The 20,068-nt window shown below is 46.0% G+C and overlaps 1 long non-coding RNA gene across 1 annotated transcript in view; it reads right to left on the bottom strand.

The window, feature by feature from the left end:
• Nucleotides 1–8,603: 8,603 nt before the first annotated feature.
• LOC136685448 (uncharacterized) overlaps nt 8,604–20,068 on the bottom strand; it is a 70,184-nt gene continuing 58,719 nt past the window's right edge. The window contains exon 3 of the long non-coding RNA XR_010800176.1: nt 8,604–8,732. This is a non-coding gene — a long non-coding RNA (uncharacterized lncRNA). The remainder of the gene's footprint in view (nt 8,733–20,068) is intronic.

Below are 20,068 nucleotides of genomic sequence, written 5' to 3'. Positions count from 1 at the left end.
GCTCACTGGCCACTTTATTAGAAACACCCCCCTTCTACTGACACTCACTGGCCACTTTATTAGAAACACCCCCCTTCTACTGACACTCACTGGCCACTTTATTAGAAACACTCCCCTCTACTGACGCTCACTGGCCACTTTATTAGAAACACCCTCCTTCTACTGACACTCACTGGCCACTTTATTAGAAACACCCCCCTTCTACTGACACTCACTGGCCACTTTATTAGAAACACTCCCCTCTACTGACGCTCACTGGCCACTTTATTAGAAACACCCCCCTCTACTGACGCTCACTGGCCACTTTATTAGAAACACCCCCCTTCTACTGACGCTCACTGGCCACTTTATTAGAAACACCCCCCTTCTACTGACGCTCACTGGCCACTTTATTAGAAACACCCCCCTCTACTGACGCTCACTGGCCACTTTATTAGAAACACACCCTTCTACTGACACTCACTGGCCACTTTATTAGAAACACCCCCCTTCTACTGACGCTCACTGACCACTTTATTAGAAACACCCTCCTTCTACTGACACTCACTGGCCACTTTATTAGAAACACCCCCCTTCTACTGACACTCACTGGCCACTTTATTAGAAACACTCCCCTCTACTGACGCTCACTGGCCACTTTATTAGAAACACCCCCCTCTACTGACGCTCACTGGCCACTTTATTAGAAACACACCCTTCTACTGACACTCACTGGCCACTTTATTAGAAACACCCCCCTTCTACTGACGCTCACTGACCACTTTATTAGAAACACCCTCCTTCTACTGACACTCACTGGCCACTTTATTAGAAACACCCCCCTTCTACTGACACTCACTGGCCACTTTATTAGAAACACCCCACTTCTACTGACACTCACTGGCCACTTTATTAGAAACACCCCCCTTCTACTGACGCTCACTGGCCACTTTATTAGAAACACCCCACTTCTACTGACACTCACTGGCCACTTTATTAGAAACACCCTCCTTCTACTGACACTCACTGGCCACTTTATTAGAAACACCCCCCTTCTACTGACACTCACTGGCCACTTTATTAGAAACACCCCACTTCTACTGACACTCACTGGCCACTTTATTAGAAACACCCCCCTTCTACTGACACTCACTGGCCACTTTATTAGAAACACCCCCCTTCTACTGACACTCACTGGCCACTTTATTAGAAACACTCCCCTCTACTGACGCTCACTGGCCACTTTATTAGAAACACCCCCCTCTACTGACGCTCACTGGCCACTTTATTAGAAACACCCCCCTCTACTGACACTCACTGGCCACTTTATTAGAAACACCCCCCTCTACTGACGCTCACTGGCCACTTTATTAGAAACACCCCCCTCTACTGACGCTCACTGGCCACTTTATTAGAAACACCCCCCTTCTACTGACACTTACTGGCCACTTTATTAGAAACACCCCCCTTCTACTGACACTCACTGGCCACTTTATTAGAAACACCCCTCTTCTACTGACACTCACTGGTCACTTTATTAGAAACACCCCCCTTCTACTGACACTCACTGGCCACTTTATTAGAAACACCCCTCTTCTACTGACACTCACTGGCCACTTTATTAGAAACACCTCCCTTCTACTGACGCTCACTGGCCACTTTATTAGAAACACCCCCCTTCTACTGACACTCCCTGGCCACTTTATTAGAAACACCCCCCTTCTACTGACGCTCACTGGCCACTTTATTAGAAACACCCCCCTTCTACTGACACTCACTGGCCACTTTATTAGAAACACCTCCCTTCTACTGACGCTCACTGGCCACTTTATTAGAAACACCCCCCTTCTACTGACACTCCCTGGCCACTTTATTAGAAACACCCCCCTTCTACTGACGCTCACTGGCCACTTTATTAGAAACACCCCTCTTGTACTGACACTCACTGGTCACTTTATTAGAAACACCCCCCTTCTACTGACACTCACTGGTCACTTTATTAGAAACACCCCCCTTCTACTGACACTCACTGGCCACTTTATTAGAAACACCCTCCTTCTACTGACGCTCACTGGCCACTTTATTAGAAACACCCCCCTTCTACTGACACTCCCTGGCCACTTTATTAGAAACACCCCCCTTCTACTGACGCTCACTGGCCACTTTATTAGAAACACCCCCCTTCTACTGACACTCACTGGCCACTTTATTAGAAACACCCCCCTTCTACTGACACTCACTGGCCACTTTATTAGAAACACCTCCCTTCTACTGACGCTCACTGGCCACTTTATTAGAAACACCCCCCTTCTACTGACGCTCACTGGCCACTTTATTAGAAACACCCCCCTTCTACTGACGCTCACTGGCCACTTTATTAGAAACACCCCCCTTCTACTGACGCTCACTGGCCACTTTATTAGAAACACCCCCCTTCTACTGACACTCACTGGCCACTTTATTAGAAACACCCCCCTTCTACTGACACTCACTGGCCACTTTATTAGAAACACCCTCCTTCTACTGACGCTCACTGGCCACTTTATTAGAAACACCCCCCTTCTACTGACGCTCACTGGCCACTTTATTAGAAACACCCTCCTTCTACTGACACTCACTGGTCACTTTATTAGAAACACCCCCCTTCTACTGACACTCACTGGCCACTTTATTAGAAACACCCTCCTTCTACTGACGCTCACTGGCCACTTTATTAGAAACACCCCCCTTCTACTGACGCTTACTGGCCACTTTATTAGAAACACCCCCCTTCTACTGACACTCACTGGCCACTTTATTAGAAACACCCCCCTTCTACTGACGCTCACTGGCCACTTTATTAGAAACACCCTCCTTCTACTGACACTCACTGGCCACTTTATTAGAAACACCCCCTTCTACTGACACTCACTGGCCACTTTATTAGAAACACCCCCCTTCTACTGACGCTCACTGGCCACTTTATTAGAAACACCCCCCTTCTACTGACTCTCACTGGCCACTTTATTAGAAACCAGCACTATCCCTCATTATCTTCAGTTCCCTCAGGTTTCCATTGGTCCCGCGGTGATGTATCTGATGTGGGGTTAGTTTTAAAAAATGTGCATTGATAGATGTGTGAACAGCTGTTATCGAGACTAAAACAGCCAAGCAATAAAAACAATAAAGTGATTATGGGCTTCTTTTACACAGTGATAGGAAACACAGTAGCAGGCTCCAAGCCCCAAGCTTCATTTCCATATGCAGATCCTCATCTGATAAATTACTGGCACTGGCTGCAGTGACCTTAGGTTTATGAGCTGTTGCTCCAGGGCGTCCTGTTTCATTTAATGGCTGTCTGTGGAGGTCTTATAATGAGAATGTGTGTATACATTAAAACATGTCTGTCCACTTACTTTTGGACATAGATTTGAAGCTCTGCTGTGATTGCAGAGCTTTCGTGTCAAGTGCCATGATGTCTGCACACAATCATAAACATGTCAACTGTGGGCAGAGACGGCGCCAACACACACACACACACACACACAAACACACACACACACACACACACACACAATTAATCATTACCATCCATCACAGAGACATCAATTACAGACAGAGCCCTACAGATGCTTTCCACTGTCGTAATGCTTCTGTCAGAAAAAGACAGCAGAGAAATAACAGTAAGAAAAGAGTGTGTGGGAGAGAGAGTGATGGAATGAGTGCTTGTGTGTGTGTGTGTGTGTGTGTGTGTGTGTTTGTGTGAAAATGACCACCATAAAGCCCGTTGACTGGTCAGTAAAAGCCTAGTGGACAGTTAAGTGGAATAAATGGGCGTGTAACAGCAGCCCAAACCACTAAGTCAGTCATCTCTACGACAACGAGGTGACTAACAGGCTATTACACACACACACACACACACACACACACACACAGGTGGGAATCTTTGTCCCCTTGAACGTCTCATGTCTCATAACCTAACCCTACTCACAGTTTCAGCTCCACCGCTGTCACACAGACACCAGAATGTAGCACTAATTAGTATCTAGTGCTCACCTGATGGCAACTGGTGCCCACCAGATTTTGATGGTCAAACTAATAATATCTGTATCTAGTGCTCACTGAATAATATCTGGTGTTCATCAAATAGAATCTGGTACTTACCACATAGCATCCTGTAATCAGCAGACAGCATCTGGTGCTCACTAGTTAGCACCTAATGCTCAGGAAATGGGTTTGGGTGCTCACCTTATACCTGGTGCTCACCAACAAGTACTCAGGGCTTAAGAACTGTATCTGGTGCCCACCAATTAGTATCTGGTGATCAGCAGATAATATCCTGTACTCATCAAAATGTATCTGATGCTCACAAACTCGTATCTTGTGATCACCAATTAATAAGTAGCCCTGAGAACACAGTATATGGTGTTAATAAATAAGTGAATCACAATTTAAATATTACTTTAAACTGTTTGTCTTTCTTTTTCTTTTTTGTATTGAAATTTAAAGCCAAAACCCCCCTTCATCTCACAGACTGTGAACTAAGCCACTTTACAAACACAAGGGTGGGGGGAGGGGCTGGGATCGTCCATGGAAGGGATGACAGAATGGGGTCTTGGGGTCTTAGATTCATTCTAACCCCCCCCCCACCACCACCCTCTTTACAACATCCCCCTAAACAACAAAGCCCCCAAACGGATCTGTTTGAAATCACAGCTGTGGTACGTCCTCCTGCATCTGAGACACTCTGGAGGACCGAGGGTCAGTGATGTGTGGCCAGCTCCTGTACGTGATGTGAAGTCGGGAGAGGAGAGGAGTGGGGGCAGATGCTGTAGTGAGTCCGGTTTAAATGCATTCTTAAAGCCTACGGGGCTTAAAGGTCTGCGGGGGCTTCTGCATGCGGCATGTAATGCAGAGAGCTAATGTACTCTGTGTCTGTCTACTTGTGTGTGTGTGCATCTCCATTTTTCCAGTGCCAATATCACAACAGCCACAGTTACTTGTATATTACTGATATAGAAGTATCAAGATCCCGTTCCATTTTTAAACTCTGTGCTAAACACTCACTCTCCTTGGAGTTATATGGCTCTGTCTGATAAAACCTCTCTTAAAACAGTGGAAATCCAGAATCTGTAGGGTCTTTTCCATTCCACCTCATCTCCATTTCACACACAACTCACGTTTGGAGTGTCGTGAGGCTGTGAAGAAGGGTTTAGATTCACAACGTCAACCTCTCACTGTATGTACCTCATGTCAAGCTACGTTTCTTTTAATGAAACCGACCCATCGTCACTTGAGAACTCACGAAGACTTAGCCCAACACATCAGAAACCCCTCGTTATCCACTGGGTCAGTCTCTTAACTGAGTTAAAGACGTCATTCACCAGTTGAGAAAAGGCCCTTCGACTCTGGAGGGTTCTGACAAACAGAAATAAACACAGACATTAAACTGTTCTTCTAAAACGTTACAGTGTGTGTGTGTGTGTGTGTGAGACCTGTTTGTATTTTTTCCAGCTTTTCCAGAAGGCAGAAGATTACCAGAGAGAAATGATTACACACACACACACACACACACCTGAATGACAATAATGGCTCGTGGAGTGGTGATAACCTTTTGGCTGATTATTCCAATTAGCGCACACAGCTGGAGGTGAAAATGAATTCTGGAGCACAGACGAATCTGTCTATTTACAAACAGGGATAAATGCAGCTGCTTACCTGCTGACTGTGAAGCGTGCCTCTGTGTGTGTGCCTCTGTGTGTTTTTTAGGATAAGGGTCTGAAGACCCCCCTCCACACAGCCTGGAGCTTTTCTCCTCCGATCAACAGCCTTCCCGCTGATCCACATTCATCACCAGGTTAAACAGGAGCAGGAGTGATGTTTATTAAAAGCCCAGCGAGCTGAGGCCTGATCCTGCGTCCTGAACCCCGCAGCCGTGCGGAGCCGCCACAGCAGGAGACCCCCTCCGTTCGTTAGTGTCCCCTGTGTTTGCAGACAGGGGAAGTTGGGAAGGTGCCCTGCTTTAGAGTAAAGTAAATCCAAACAGCATTCGTGTGAGTTTAACGTTTACAACAGGGGTAATGTCAAAATAGGTGACAAAAGAGGTTCTAAAGTTCTGAGAAACAAGAAACGGAGTGTTTCTGTAGATAATCATCTATTTTGAGTTTAAAATTCTTGAAGAATCCGTTTTCGCTTCCATTCCGCCTTTTCTCAGCTGTGCTCCTCTCAGTCTCGCTTTCGACTCCAGAAGTTCCTCTCACTCTCTCTAGTGAACTGACCATGCTGTCCTAACTCTCACGTCCCTCTCTCTCTCTCTAGTGAACCACACACTGTCCTCACACTCACGTCCCTCTCGCTCTCTCTAGTGAACCACACACTGTCCTCACCCTCACATCCCTCTCGATCTCTCTAGTGAACCATACACTGTCCTCACCCTCACATCCCTCTCGATCTCTCTAGTGAACCATACACTGTCCTCACCCTCACATCCCTCTCGATCTCTCTAGTGAACCACACACTGTCCTCACACTCACGTCCCTCTCGCTCTCTCTAGTGAACCACACACTGTCCTCACACTCACGTCCCTCTCGCTCTCTCTAGTGAACCACACACTGTCCTCACCCTCACATCCCTCTTGATCTCTCTAGTGAACCACACACTGTCCTCACGCTCACGTCCCTCTCGATCTCTCTAGTGAACCACACACTGTCCTCACCCTCACGTCCCTCTTGCTCTCTCTAGTGAACCACACACTGTCCTCACCCTCATGTCCCTCTCGCTCTCTCTAGTGAACCACACACTGTCCTCACCCTCACGTCCCTCTCGCTCTCTCTAGTGAACTACACACTGTCCTCATGCTCACGTCCCTCTCGATCTCTCTAGTGAACCACACACTGTCCTCACCCTCACATCCCTCTCGCTCTCTCTAGTGAACCACACACTGTCCTCACGCTCACGTCCCTCTCGATCTCTCTAGTGAACCACACACTGTCCTCACCCTCACGTCCCTCTCGATCTCTCTAGTGAACCACACACTGTCCTCACCCTCACATCCCTCTCGATCTCTCTAGTGAACCACACACTGTCCTCACGCTCACGTCCCTCTCGATCTCTCTAGTGAACCACACACTGTCCTCACGCTCACGTCCCTCTCGATCTCTCTAGTGAACCACACACTGTCCTCACCCTCACGTCCCTCTCGCTCTCTCTAGTGAACCACACACTGTCCTCACCCTCATGTCCCTCTCGCTCTCTCTAGTGAACCACACACTGTCCTCACACTCACGTCCCTCTCGCTCTCTCTAGTGAACCACACACTGTCCTCACACTCACGTCCCTCTCGCTCTCTCTAGTGAACCACACACTGTCCTCACACTCACGTCCCTCTCGCTCTCTCTAGTGAACCACACACTGTCCTCACACTCACGTCCCTCTCGCTCTCTCTAGTGAACCACACACTGTCCTCACCCTCATGTCCCTCTCGCTCTCTTTAGTGAACGGTTCCATTCCATTTAGCTTCCATTCCGCCTTTTCTCAGCTGTGCTCCTCTCAGTCTCGCTTTCGCCTCCAGAAGTTTCTCACTTTTGACTTTTGAAGGGTGGGGTGTCTAGACAGTTATTGGCTGCTGAAGTTAAGCTCCGCCCACCCAGCATATTCTGCACAACCCAAGAGAGTGCGCGAATCTGACCCTGATTGGAAAATGGACGACCAGAAAACACAGGTAAGCCATATCAAATATTTATATCGATTATGTCTTTTAGTAATGCACAGTTCATCATAGAGGCTTAGAGTCAGACTCTAACTGGTTAATCTAAGGTGTACAGAATGGGTGGGGGGGGTTATATATATTTTACAAATAACGTATAATTTAATATCCACATATGCATATGTTATTAAGTGTGTGCAGTATATGGAATGACAATTTTTTCTTAATTTTTGCCTATATAGGAGTTTTGTCTCTGTGAGAAGGGGATGTTGGGTAAGCTTCTTTCCTGGAGGTAGCAAGACAAGGTAGCAAGGTTCTTCTTAAAAGTTATCTCTCTTTACCAGAACAGGAAATGAAGTAAACAAAGACCATAGTACTTACCTTATGCAGACACAAACCAACCTGTATAAGTGAGGAGTATGACACTGATTGGAGAGAGGACTGGAGATATGGAGAGATGAATAGAGAGTCAAAAGGAATTGGTTGATACTCTCCCAGTGCTTAAGGCTGGTAAGATGCTGTTCTTTTGAGAAATAAAAATGTATTTAAAACTCTAGACAGTGTCTGGCAAAGATTTTACTTCACAACACAGCACCCCGGAAGAAGGAACACAACACGGGGCTTAATGTCAGCAGCCAATGACTGTCTACAGTCGAAAGTCAAAAGTGAGAAAGTTCTGGAGGCGAAAGCGAGACTGAGAGGAGCACAGCTGAGAAAAGGCGGAATGGAAGTAAAACGGATTCTTCAAGAATATTAAACTGAAAATAGATGATTATCTACAGAAACACTCTGTTTACAAACCTGTGTTTATAACTCTCAATATTAATGACAGTTTTCTCAATTATGAAACATCATTTATTGGTTATGGATTCTGTCTTTTTTTGGTTCTCAGACCTTTAGAACCTACTTTGACACCATACAGGAGAGTACCTTATGTGTCCCAAATTTTTGGACTGTGGAAGGTATCCAGAGCAGCTGGAGGAAACCCATGCAGACACAGGGAGAACACACTGCACAGTGTCACTGAATCCAGGACCCTGGAACTACATGGCAGTGAACCCTGTGTCGACTGCAGTAAAAACACAGCTAGTTTAGACTTAAAGCTACGAAGCTCGTATTGCTAACAAACACTGGAAATGTATAGTCACTTGATGACATATGTTTTGACACCTGTTTTTAGACTGAAGAAAGTGGGAGTGGGTGCGTGGCAGATTTATAAAAATATTATACAACACTTTAATTTAAAAAAAATCATCTCCAATTAGCCCACCTCCCTCCAATACACTAAGAAAACAGATGGTGTTTATTAAATGGCCGGACGGAGTTTATTTTTAATTAAACCAAGCGTCTAGTACTGACTGCTGTGAGGAGAATCCGAACAGTAGCGAAGTAATAGCTGACCATGTCTCTGTTACTAACAGATCAGTGATGAGCCATAATACAGACATAATATTTCATATATGAGAGTGAGGACAGCATGGTCAGTTCACTAGAGAGAGCGAGAGGGACGTGAGGGTGAGGACAGTGTGTGATTCACTAGAGAGAGCGAGAGGGATGTGAGGGTGAGGACAGCATGGTCAGTTCACTAGAGAGATCGAGAGGGACGTGAGCATGAGGACAGTGTGTGGTTCACTAGAGAGAGCGAGAGGGACGTGAGGGTGAGGACAGTGTGTGGTTCACTAGAGAGAGCGAGAAGGACGTGAGGGTGAGGACAGTGTGTGGTTCACTAGAGAGAGCGAGAAGGACGTGAGGGTGAGGACAGTGTGTGGTTCACTAGAGAGAGCGAGAGGGACATGAGAGTGAGGACAGCATGGTCAGTTCACTAGAGAGAGCGAGAGGGACGTGAGCATGAGGACAGTGTGTGGTTCACTAGAGAATCGAGAGGGACGTGAGCGTGAGCAGCAGTAACTTATGGCCTTTTTCCACTGCATGGTACCTACACTGCCATACTTGACTCTACTCATTGTTATGTACCTGGTCCCTGGTTAGTCTTTCACTACCACAGCTTCTCCACCGTGATGTGTCTAGTGACATCTCTAAACCTTGTCTCTAACAGGTATGAACCTCTTCCATGGTGTAATTTTACGAGCTGCCGTCGTGAGTCGGATAAAAACCAAACGTGACCTCTGCTGCAGCTGGAGATTTTACAGAGTTGGTGCTGGACGTCTGCTTCACGTGGCATAGAGTGACGACTTTCTCTGGACAAGGTTTACACGCCATGGTTTAGTTGGCTCAATCTGAACCATGAGAGAACAGGGACTAAACAAGAACCTGGTTCTAGGTAACGGGACCAAATTTACCTGATGAAAATGTATTAAAATGTTGAGTAGATTTCAGTAGGCACCATGCAGTGGAAAATGGCAATAGTTTGAGAACGCTAGATGCATAAAAGTAAACACAGATTGAAAGTGCTACAAAACTAAACAGCTCAAGTTTCTGTGGTAATGCAAACACTTACAGACAGTTACACTTCAGCCACATACAAACAACAGTCATTTTTCCCCTCAAACACACTGTTCCACATTAAAAGATGCTGAGCTTCTGAACGTTAACAAACTAGAGAATCTCATTTCCCCAGAATCATAGACATCCCCTTTAAATGGTCAGCATTAATTCTCTGTAGACAATAAAACATTCATAGCACTGGCTCTGAACAAGAGCACCTGCTAAATGCCATAAACGTACACGTAAATATAAATATAGATGTCTGAGCATGCCCAGCCGCTCTGTAATGTATGCAAAGTGCTGTTTAAAACACAAAGCCACGGGGTCATCAAGCTGTGAATGCTGCACGAAAAGCAAAAAAGTAAAAAGTGCTGACCAGTCATCACTAACAGCCCGCTCTATGATCCTGTGTTTCCATTTAAATAAGAGCACGGACAGCACTTTCCAGCCTTTTTTCCAGTGGGCTCTGGAACGGCATCAGCCTGGAGACACTATCAGAGCAGGTCCAGGTGTCTTTCTCACAGGGCCACCACTTTTAAACCCAGGCATTTAGGACATGACATATTCTCCCTGTGTTGCTGACACTGTTCTGACAGTGTACTCTCTGTGTTGGGGGAAACAAGTGTGTAAACACACACAGATGGGTGTGAGCCAAACATGTCTAAACCAATGCTGTTCAACTTTCTGCTTTCATAACCATTTCCTTTACCTTTCTGTTTGATAGAGGACATCAACACACACATATACACACACACACACACACACACACACACCAGGGGTGTAGCAGTAGGGGGCCTGCAAGAGTCACAGCCCCTTGCAGAACAGATCTTTCCATATTTCCCTCTGCTCAAAAGACAAAAAGAATGACTCCCAAAGCTTTTCTGAAGTCATCATCCATTTCCAGTGGAGTATGTTACCATAGCAACATGTGCTTGGTAGTTGTAGCTACCTTTCTACCCACACTTCCTTTTGCCCAGTGTTTGGCGGACTCGGGCAGGGTAGAACAGGGGCCCTCGGTACAACATATGGGGGAACAGTGTGTGTGTCTAATTTAATGATCATAAACTGCAGTTTCATTACTGACCACCTCTCAGCTCTCAACAGCTGCAGGGGCGTCCAAACCCAGGCTAGACACTAGGTTTAATTTCACTGGTGTTCTACATAATGGTGTCATTGGGAGTAATCCTCCACTACCAATGCTGAGCTGTATGCGTCCTCATGGCAAAGCTACTGTCAATGTTTTTTTTTTTAATAGTTTTTAAACTCTATTCTTGTTTGAGAAGTGTCTGTTCTGGTGATACGTGTCTGTTCTGGTGATACTGGTGATGTGTGGAGGACTACAAGACGGAGGCAGCGTTGACTAATTTTCTTCTGGACAGATAACAGCAAGTCATTCCCAAAAAGCTATAAAAGTACAGACCCCTCTGTGTGGATTAAAAGTGTAAACCATGTGGTTTGTATCTCTCAAATGAAGAAAATTAATATTGTCCAGTTAAATTACATAAACTCCATTGTTTGTTTGTTTTAAACAAAGAAATTAAGCTTTGTGTTTCAAAAGCTAGTGCTATTTTGCATGTTTCATTTAAGGTGGAACTGAGAATTCAATTAAGAATCTAGTGAAAAAAGAAATATTACAATTAATTTGTTGTATCCCCTCAATATAAGGCATCATAAGGGCAACCTACAAACTTTGGATGTGTCTTATAGCGTTTGTCACATTATAAAAGCACTACAGGTTTAGAGGAACATGCACAGGCTCCAGGGCAAGTTTTCAGAAGAAGTGTTCATGGTTTTTAAAGCATTTTAACATGCACTTTCCCCTTGCATTAATAAAAGACTTGGGCACCGTGCTTCTGCAGTAGGACAACAGCTCTGAGAAACAGACCTCCACTGTGTCTGAGGCAGCTAGGTGTTATTTATTTATTTCAGCCTCCTCTTGCCTACCCCTGCTTTCTTTAAGCACCATTAGCTCAGCGGCCAGGCTTCTCCCTCTGTGTGTGTGTGTGTGTGAAGGACGCCTGGCTGCCGGAGTGTGTGAGAGAGTGGCGGTACAAACCCAGCCGGGCATGAAATCACCTCGCCTTTAAAAGAGCTTACATCGGTTTTTAACGATGGCCTCATATCTTTTATACGCCAAACATGCTCAATGACTCCATTCTTCTCTAATGCATATTTAAGAATGCACAGAAGGATGGGGGCTGTAATGCGATTAATAGATTCATAGATTAATAGAATAATAGATTAATAGGATGCAGATGGTAAGCAGCAGCACTGCGACAGAGCTGCGCAGATCAAATTACTACACCACAGGTTTTGGGTTTTCTTTATCTTCAAGGTTATCCTCAATTACTAGCCATCTCCAGTTCCACCCACGAGTGAGTCTCCCCCATCACAGACAGGGTTCCACTGAGACCACTACAAACTGCCCAGATGTGTCACATCAGCACTGATACAACCCCTTATGTGACAGATGTTGGCTTTTACATATTTCACTGATAAGGTCCCAGTGTTAAATTCGTTTACAGAAAAATGATGATGAAAAAAGTTTGTTTACAACTTTTTTCACAACGAAAACTAGAACTAAAATAAATAATGAAATGAAGATGAGAACTGTGATGAAATATTTAGCACTTTCCATTAATAAATAACAACTAAATGAAAATGTGAAAGAAAATGATAAATCACTTTTTTATTTTAAAATAGAAAATCACAAAGAAATAAAAATGTCGTCTGTTTGCTGTTGTCAGGGCAACGAGAGCGGCCGGGCGGAAAAGTAAAGAAGAGTCAACTTCTGAAAAATTTATTCTTCGGGTAATCGCTCGTATCAGGTATCAACCAATGATTCAGAGTTGGAACTCTAGGGAGTCGACTCAGTCTCAGGTTGCAAGCACACTTTGAACTTAAAATGTTAAATTTTGTAAAATAAAATGTAAAATAAGTATAAAATGTATTTGAAGAGAAAAGGTCACCATTATTCTCCTATTATTTTGGATGCTAACCTTTTTAAATATTACAGTTTCTAAGCTACTGTTTATGAATATTAGTAGCTTAGAAACTGTAATATTATGAATATTATGAATAATATTCTCTCAAATATAGTAAAACATTTAAGTGGTTTTCACTGACTAAAACTGGAAACTAACAGTAGTTAACTAGAACCAACAACAACTAAAACAAATACACTTTTTAATTACACAGAAGTTAATGTGTAGATCCTATGTAGACTGAATGCAGTAGCCTGAAGCACACCTCCACAGAAATGTAAATACACGTCTTGTTGACGCAGACCACAACCGTGATTGGTCCGTTGTGTTTCCTTTCTTTGCACTGCACGTAAACTACTCTCTGTTCCAAACAGTACCCTACTCCACGCCCTACATAGTGCACTTCAGATATTATAAAACTAATAGTACTACACCACTACATTGTGTACCACATAAAATGCAGGAAGACATTCAAGATACAGCCCCAGAGGTTTTATAGTGTAATTGTAGAGTGAGGTAGACACACACACACAAGTGTAAAGACAATGCTCTGGGGCACTTGAGCTCGACCCCTTTCCATGTTAACAATCTTCGGAACCTTTGGAGATGAGCTCAGGCTCAGAGACACTGGCAGGTTTCCTGCACAGAACTGATGAAGTCGTCCTAAGCCCATGTGACTATATTCACTTCCTCATGCAGTGCTGTCTGAGGGCTTGAAGGTCAATCTGTGGTGTCCAGCCTTGCTGACAGGGACTGAGATTGTGCCAGAGCTCCTGAATTTACCACTGTGTTATGGATAGCAGACAATAGAAGGGAAAATATCCAGACTCTGTGTGATCTTATACTGAGTAATGCTGTTTTTTTTTTAGCTTTCTCTGATTGCTGCAGAGAGTTTGATAGACGCTCCATTAATACCTTTTAGTGGAACTTGAATATTATACTGTCTAACTCTTATTTGTACTCTGGCCCAACTGTTTTGGAGAGTGTTGTGTGCATCAGTGTTTCTATATTTTCAAATTACAATCAAGCTGATCAGTGATGACATCTGAAATCACTTCTTCGTGCTTCATTCAGCTAAATAAATCTTCAGGGTTATTAGCACATCACTGATTGTAATTTAATTGTAGTATACAAATGATCCTGATTGTTCCAGAAGCAGGGATTGTAGCTTTTAATATATGGGTTATTTCCTGCTCAACTTGTAGAAAATGTTAAAAGAGCTCAGAGTGCTCACACCCCCTCTCCCAAAACTCCTAACTCAAGCTATGACTCCGAGGTATGGAAGCATTTGGATATGTTTGAAGAACTGATTTGACCCTGGGCTGCTTTTATGTATTTATAAATGTACACATACCGCCCCCCTGCAGAGTTCTGTCAATGGGAGGCGCTCTCTCTCAGGTTAATCCTGTGGCTTGATTGTAGAGCTGAGACCAGAGTCTGACAGGTGCACACAGTGAGTTCAGCGCAGTGGTGTGACTCGCTCATAAAGGAGAATGACGTGGGCCTGTGTTTTATTGGAGCTAATGGCTCTCTCCTGTAGTTCCCTCTCTCTTCACCTCCGCTCGACACTGCGAGGGTTTTATGTGGAGAATTAAGAGGGGATGAGTGGGTGGGCCTGACGTGATTTTCAGTGTCTGTGGCGAACATTTCACAGTGGTGGGCAATGGGAGTAATAAAAAAATGATAGAAACTAACCCGTCACACTGACATTTCTTGGCTTATTCCACTTCAAACAAGCCCACACTTACTGAACTTGACAAATCTGAACTCTATCTTAGCAACTGTTGCTAAGTCGGACAAACTTCGCTGGGGATTTGAAAAGAGTCCATCTGCAGAGCTGCAGAGCTCCGCCCCACTGAGGGCCCAATCAAACTGCAAACATCCAGGAAGGAAAGGCTCTATTGAACAGCCAATCAGATTGCAAAAATTAAATTGCAACTTGATTAGCTTCTCAGCAAAGCAGAGCTCTAGTGCAGGTAGCATGGCAGTGACACAACCTGGAGGGTTTGAGTTCCGGGTGACTGTCTGTGAGGAGTGTGGTGTGTTCTCCCTGTTTCTGTGTAGGTTTTCTCCGGGTGACTGTCTGTGAGAAGTGTGGTGTGTTCTCTCTGTGTCTGCGTAGGTTTTCTCCGGGTGATTGTCTGTGAGGAGTGTGGTGTGTTCTCCCTGTGTCTGTGTGGGTTTCCTCCGGGTGACTGTCTGTGAGGAGTGTGGTGTGTTCTCCATGTGTCTGTGTGGGTTTCTTCCAGGTGACTGACTGTGAGGAGTGTGGTGTGTTCTCCCTGTGTCTGTGTGGGTTTCCTCCTGGTGACTGTCTGTGAGGAGTGTGGTGTGTTCTCCCTTTTTCCGTGTGGGTTTCCTCCGGGTGACTGTATGTGAGGAGTGTGGTGTGTTCTCTCTGTGTCTGCGTGGGTTTCCTCCGGGTGACTGTCTGTGAGGGGTGTGGTGTGTTCTCCGTGTTTCCGCGTGGGTTTCCTCCAGGTGACTGTCTGTGAGGAGTGTGGTGTGTTTTCCTTCTTTCTGCGTAGATTTCCTCCAGGTGACTGTCTGTGAGGAGTGTGGTGTGTTCTCCCTGTGTCTGTGTGGGTTTCCTCCTGGTGACTGTCTGTGAGGAGTGTGGTGTGTTCTCTCTGTATCTGTGTGGGTTTCCTCCGGGTGACTGTCTGTGAGGAGTGTGGTGTGTTCTCCTTGTTTCTGCGTAGATTTCCTCCAGGTGACTGTCTGTGAGGAGTGTGGTGTGTTCTCTCTGTGTCTGTGTGGGTTTTCTCAGGGTGACTGTCTGTGAGGAGTGTGGTGTGTTCTCCCTGTGTCTGAGTGGGTTTTCTCAGGGTGACTGTCTGTGAGGAGTGTGGTGTGTTCTCCCTGTGTCTGAGTGTGTTTTCTCCGGGTGACTGTCTGTGAGGAGTGTGGTGTGTTCTCTCTGTGTCTGTGTGGGTTTTCTCAGGGTGACTGTCTGTGAGGAGTGTGGTGTGTTCTCTCTGTGTCTGGGAAGGTTTTCTCCGGGTGACTGTCTGTGAGGAGTGTGGTGTGTTTTCCCCGTGTCTGTGTGGGTTTCCTCCGGGTGACTGTCTGTGATGAGTGTGGTGTGTTCTCTCTGTGTCTGCGTAGGTTTTCTCCGGGTGACTGTCTGTGAGGAGTGTGGTGTGTTCTCCCTGTGTCTGCGTGGGTTTCCTCCGGGTGACTGTCTGTGAGGAGTGTGGTGTGTTCTCTCTGTGTCTGCGTAGGTTTTCTCTGGGTGACTGTCTGTGAGGAGTGTGGTGTGTTCTCTCTGTGTCTGCGTAGGTTTTCTCCGGGTGACTGTCTGTGAGGAGTGTGGTGTGTTCTCTCTGTGTCAGCGTAGGTTTTCTCCGGGTGACTTTCTGTGAGGAGTGTGGTGTGTTCTCTCTGTGTCTCCGTAGGTTTTCTCCAGGTGACTGTCTGTGAGGAGTGTGGTGTGTTCTCTCTGTGTCTGGGAAGGTTTTCTCCGGGTGACTGTCTGTGAGGAGTGTGGTGTGTTCTCCCTGTGTCTGCGTGGGTTTCCTCCGGGTGACTGTCTGTGAGGAGTGTGGTGTGTTCTCTCTGTGTCTGCGTAGGTTTTCTCTGGGTGACTGTCTGTGAGGAGTGTGGTGTGTTCTCCCTGTGTCTGTGTGGGTGTCCTCTGGGTGACTGTCTGTGAGGAGTGTGGTGTGTTCTCTCTGTGTCTGCGTAGGTTTTCTCCGGGTGACTGTCTGTGAGGAGTGTGGTGTGTTCTCCCTGTGTCTGTGTGGGTGTCCTCTGGGTGACTGTCTGTGAGAAGTGTGGTGTGTTCTCTCTGTGTCTGCGTAGGTTTTCTCCGGGTGACTGTCTGTGAGGAGTGTGGTGTGTTCTCCCTGTGTCTGCGTGGGTTTCCTCCGGGTGACTGTCTGTGAGGAGTGTTGTGTGTTCTCTCTGTGTCTCCGTAGGTTTTCTCAGGGTGACTGTCTGTGAGGAGTGTGGTGTTTTCTCTCTGTGTCTCCGTAGGTTTTCTCCGGGTGACTGTCTGTGAGGAGTGTGGTGTGTTCTCTCTGTGTCTGGGAAGGTTTCCTCCGGGTGACTTTCTGTGAGGAGTGTGGTGTGTTCTCTCTGTGTCTCCGTAGGTTTTCTCCGGGTGACTGTCTGTGAGGAGTGTGGTGTGTTCTCTCTGTGTCTGGGAAGGTTTTCTCCGGGTGACTGTCTGTGAGGAGTGTGGTGTGTTCTCCCTGTGTCTGTGTGGGTGTCCTCTGGGTGACTGTCTGTGAGGAGTGTGGTGTGTTCTCTCTGTGTCTGCGTAGGTTTTCTCCGGGTGACTGTCTGTGAGGAGTGTGGTGTGTTCTCCCTGTGTCTGTGTGGGTGTCCTCTGGGTGACTGTCTGTGAGGAGTGTGGTGTGTTCTCTCTGTGTCTGCGTAGGTTTTCTCCGGGTGACTGTCTGTGAGGAGTGTGGTGTGTTCTCCCTGTGTCTGTGTGGGTTTCCTCCGGGTGACTGTCTGTGAGGAGTGTTGTGTGTTCTCTCTGTGTCTCCGTAGGTTTTCTCAGGGTGACTGTCTGTGAGGAGTGTGGTGTTTTCTCTCTGTGTCTCCGTAGGTTTTCTCCGGGTGACTGTCTGTGAGGAGTGTGGTGTGTTCTCTCTGTGTCTGGGAAGGTTTCCTCCGGGTGACTGTCTGTGAGGAGTGTGGTGTGTTCTCCCTGTGTCTGTGTGGGTTTCCTCCGGGTGACTGTCTGTGAGGAGTGTGGTGTGTTCTCCCTGTGTCTGTGTGGGTTTCCTCCGGGTGACTGTCTGTGAGGAGTGTGGTGTGTTCTCTCTGTGTCCGCGTGGGTTTCCTCCGGGTGACTGTCTGTGAGTAGTGTGGTGTGTTCTCCCTGTGTCTGCGTGGGTTTCCTCCAGGTGATAGTCCTGTGGTGTCTTTAATTTCTTGTGAAAGGAAGAATAAATTTATCAGCCACATATGAAGAACCATTCAATATGAGACCACCTAGATGTGCCAATGTGATGTAACCAGGCTACAAATGCCCCCTTTGAAGGACGCAGCCCCTAAATTGGGACACACCTAATCACTCAGTGTCCAAAATGTGTAGACGTCCTTTAGAAGGCATGAGGCTTTAAAGTGGCCCCTGTGTGAACACTGATATTCATTTGTGCTGATTACTACCTTCAAAGTCAGAGTATTTATCAAGGGGTTTGTTACTCTTTGACACACTGACAGCCTTGACACTTCTGAGAAGGCTTTCACACTTGAGTGTGGAACAAATGTTGAACCATGTTGTGAGGATTTGATGACATTCTGCCACTCTAACTCCAGTAATGTCAGAAACTGAAGCTGGATGATTACATCTGGATCACAAACTCCAGCAAACACCCTTCCACTGCTCTTCAGCCCAACGCTGGGGGTTTTGTGCCCCTCAAGCCAACACTTGACACTACACATGTGGACCTTAGAATAATGTGCAGCTGCTCCAGAGTCTCCAATGTCATTTTTTGCTTGCTCTGACAGTTTTGCAAATATGGTTTTGTCTCAGAGTTAAATGAAATTCATTTTAGGTCATAGTCTTTAACGCTTACCTTGTCCTGTTCTCTTTCTTTCTCTCTCTCTCTCTCTCTCTCATTGTGTAAATGAAATGGCGTATGTTAATGTGACCTTCATTGAATCGTGCTATAAAGAAAGCACTTAAGGAGCTGATGGTGTGTGTGTGTGTGTGTGTGTTGGTGTGGGTGTGGGTGTGGGTGTGGGTGTGGGGGGGGGGTCAACTCTCTGATGGTTATTCGGGCCCTTTAGGCATGGCAGAGGTTAAACAAATGGCCCAGTACTGGGTCAGCAGGACTGTGGGGACACACGCTGGGTAATGGAGTCTAATGGGTGAGTGGTGGAGTATAATGGGTAAATGGAGAGACCCTTATTGTAGGTGTATTATTATTATCATTACCTTTGTACTCTGGGACACGGAGCAGAAGGAAAGATTTAAATATGTAGAAGAGCAGTGACATGAATCAGAAACCCTGTTCAGGCAGAAAATGAGAGACACAGCTGCTCCAAACCTGTGCAAGTCAAAGTCAAACTGTAGTATACCCAATTAAAGACAAAAGCATCCTAAAGTGTTATAAATTCATAACATATTCATATTATTCTTATTTCAACTACATGCTTCACAAGCTCCAAGTTCATACTGTTCTATGTAATACCTCCAAATACATATTGTTGGTTCATAGTTACAGATTAATATTGTAATAGCTTTAAGATCAGACTACACTGAAAAAGCTTTTTAAATGATTATTAATTAGGTTGTAAATGTATTAAAACCATTATTACCAATACATAGATAGAAAGTGCAACAGTGACATGCTGTTTGCCAAATACTGAACCCTCAGCCATCTCCACTTTTCAACCTCAGATCTCTGAAAACTAGGCTCACATCACCATCAGTCGTCATTAATGTAGCCTTTAAACTACTGCAGACCACGCAGACACAGGGAGAACACACCACACTCCTCACAGACAATCACCCGGAGGAAACCCACTCAGACACAGAGAGAACACACCACACTGCTCACAGACAATCACCCGGAGGAAACCCACTCAGACACAGAGAGAACACACCACACTGCTCACAGACAGTCACTCGGAGGAAACCCACGCAGACACAGAGGGAACACACCACACTCCTCACAGACAGCCCCCCGGAGGAAACCCACGCAGACACAGAGAGAACACACCACACTCCTCACAGACAGTCACCCGGAGGAAACCCACGCAGACACAGGGAGAACACACCACACTCCTCACAGACAGTCACCCGGAGGAAACCCACTCAGACACAGAGAGAACACACCACACTGCTCACAGACAATCACCCGGAGGAAACCCACTCAGACACAGAGAGAACACACCACACTGCTCACAGACAGTCACTCGGAGGAAACCCACGCAGACACAGAGGGAACACACCACACTCCTCACAGACAGCCCCCCGGAGGAAACCCACGCAGACACAGAGAGAACACACCAC

Source organism: Hoplias malabaricus, unplaced genomic scaffold, assembly GCF_029633855.1.
Source record: "Hoplias malabaricus isolate fHopMal1 unplaced genomic scaffold, fHopMal1.hap1 scaffold_91, whole genome shotgun sequence".
NCBI lineage: Eukaryota > Metazoa > Chordata > Actinopteri > Characiformes > Erythrinidae > Hoplias > Hoplias malabaricus.
Note: the sequence above shows the minus strand (reverse complement) of the source record. Positions and strands in the feature narration are given on the sequence as shown.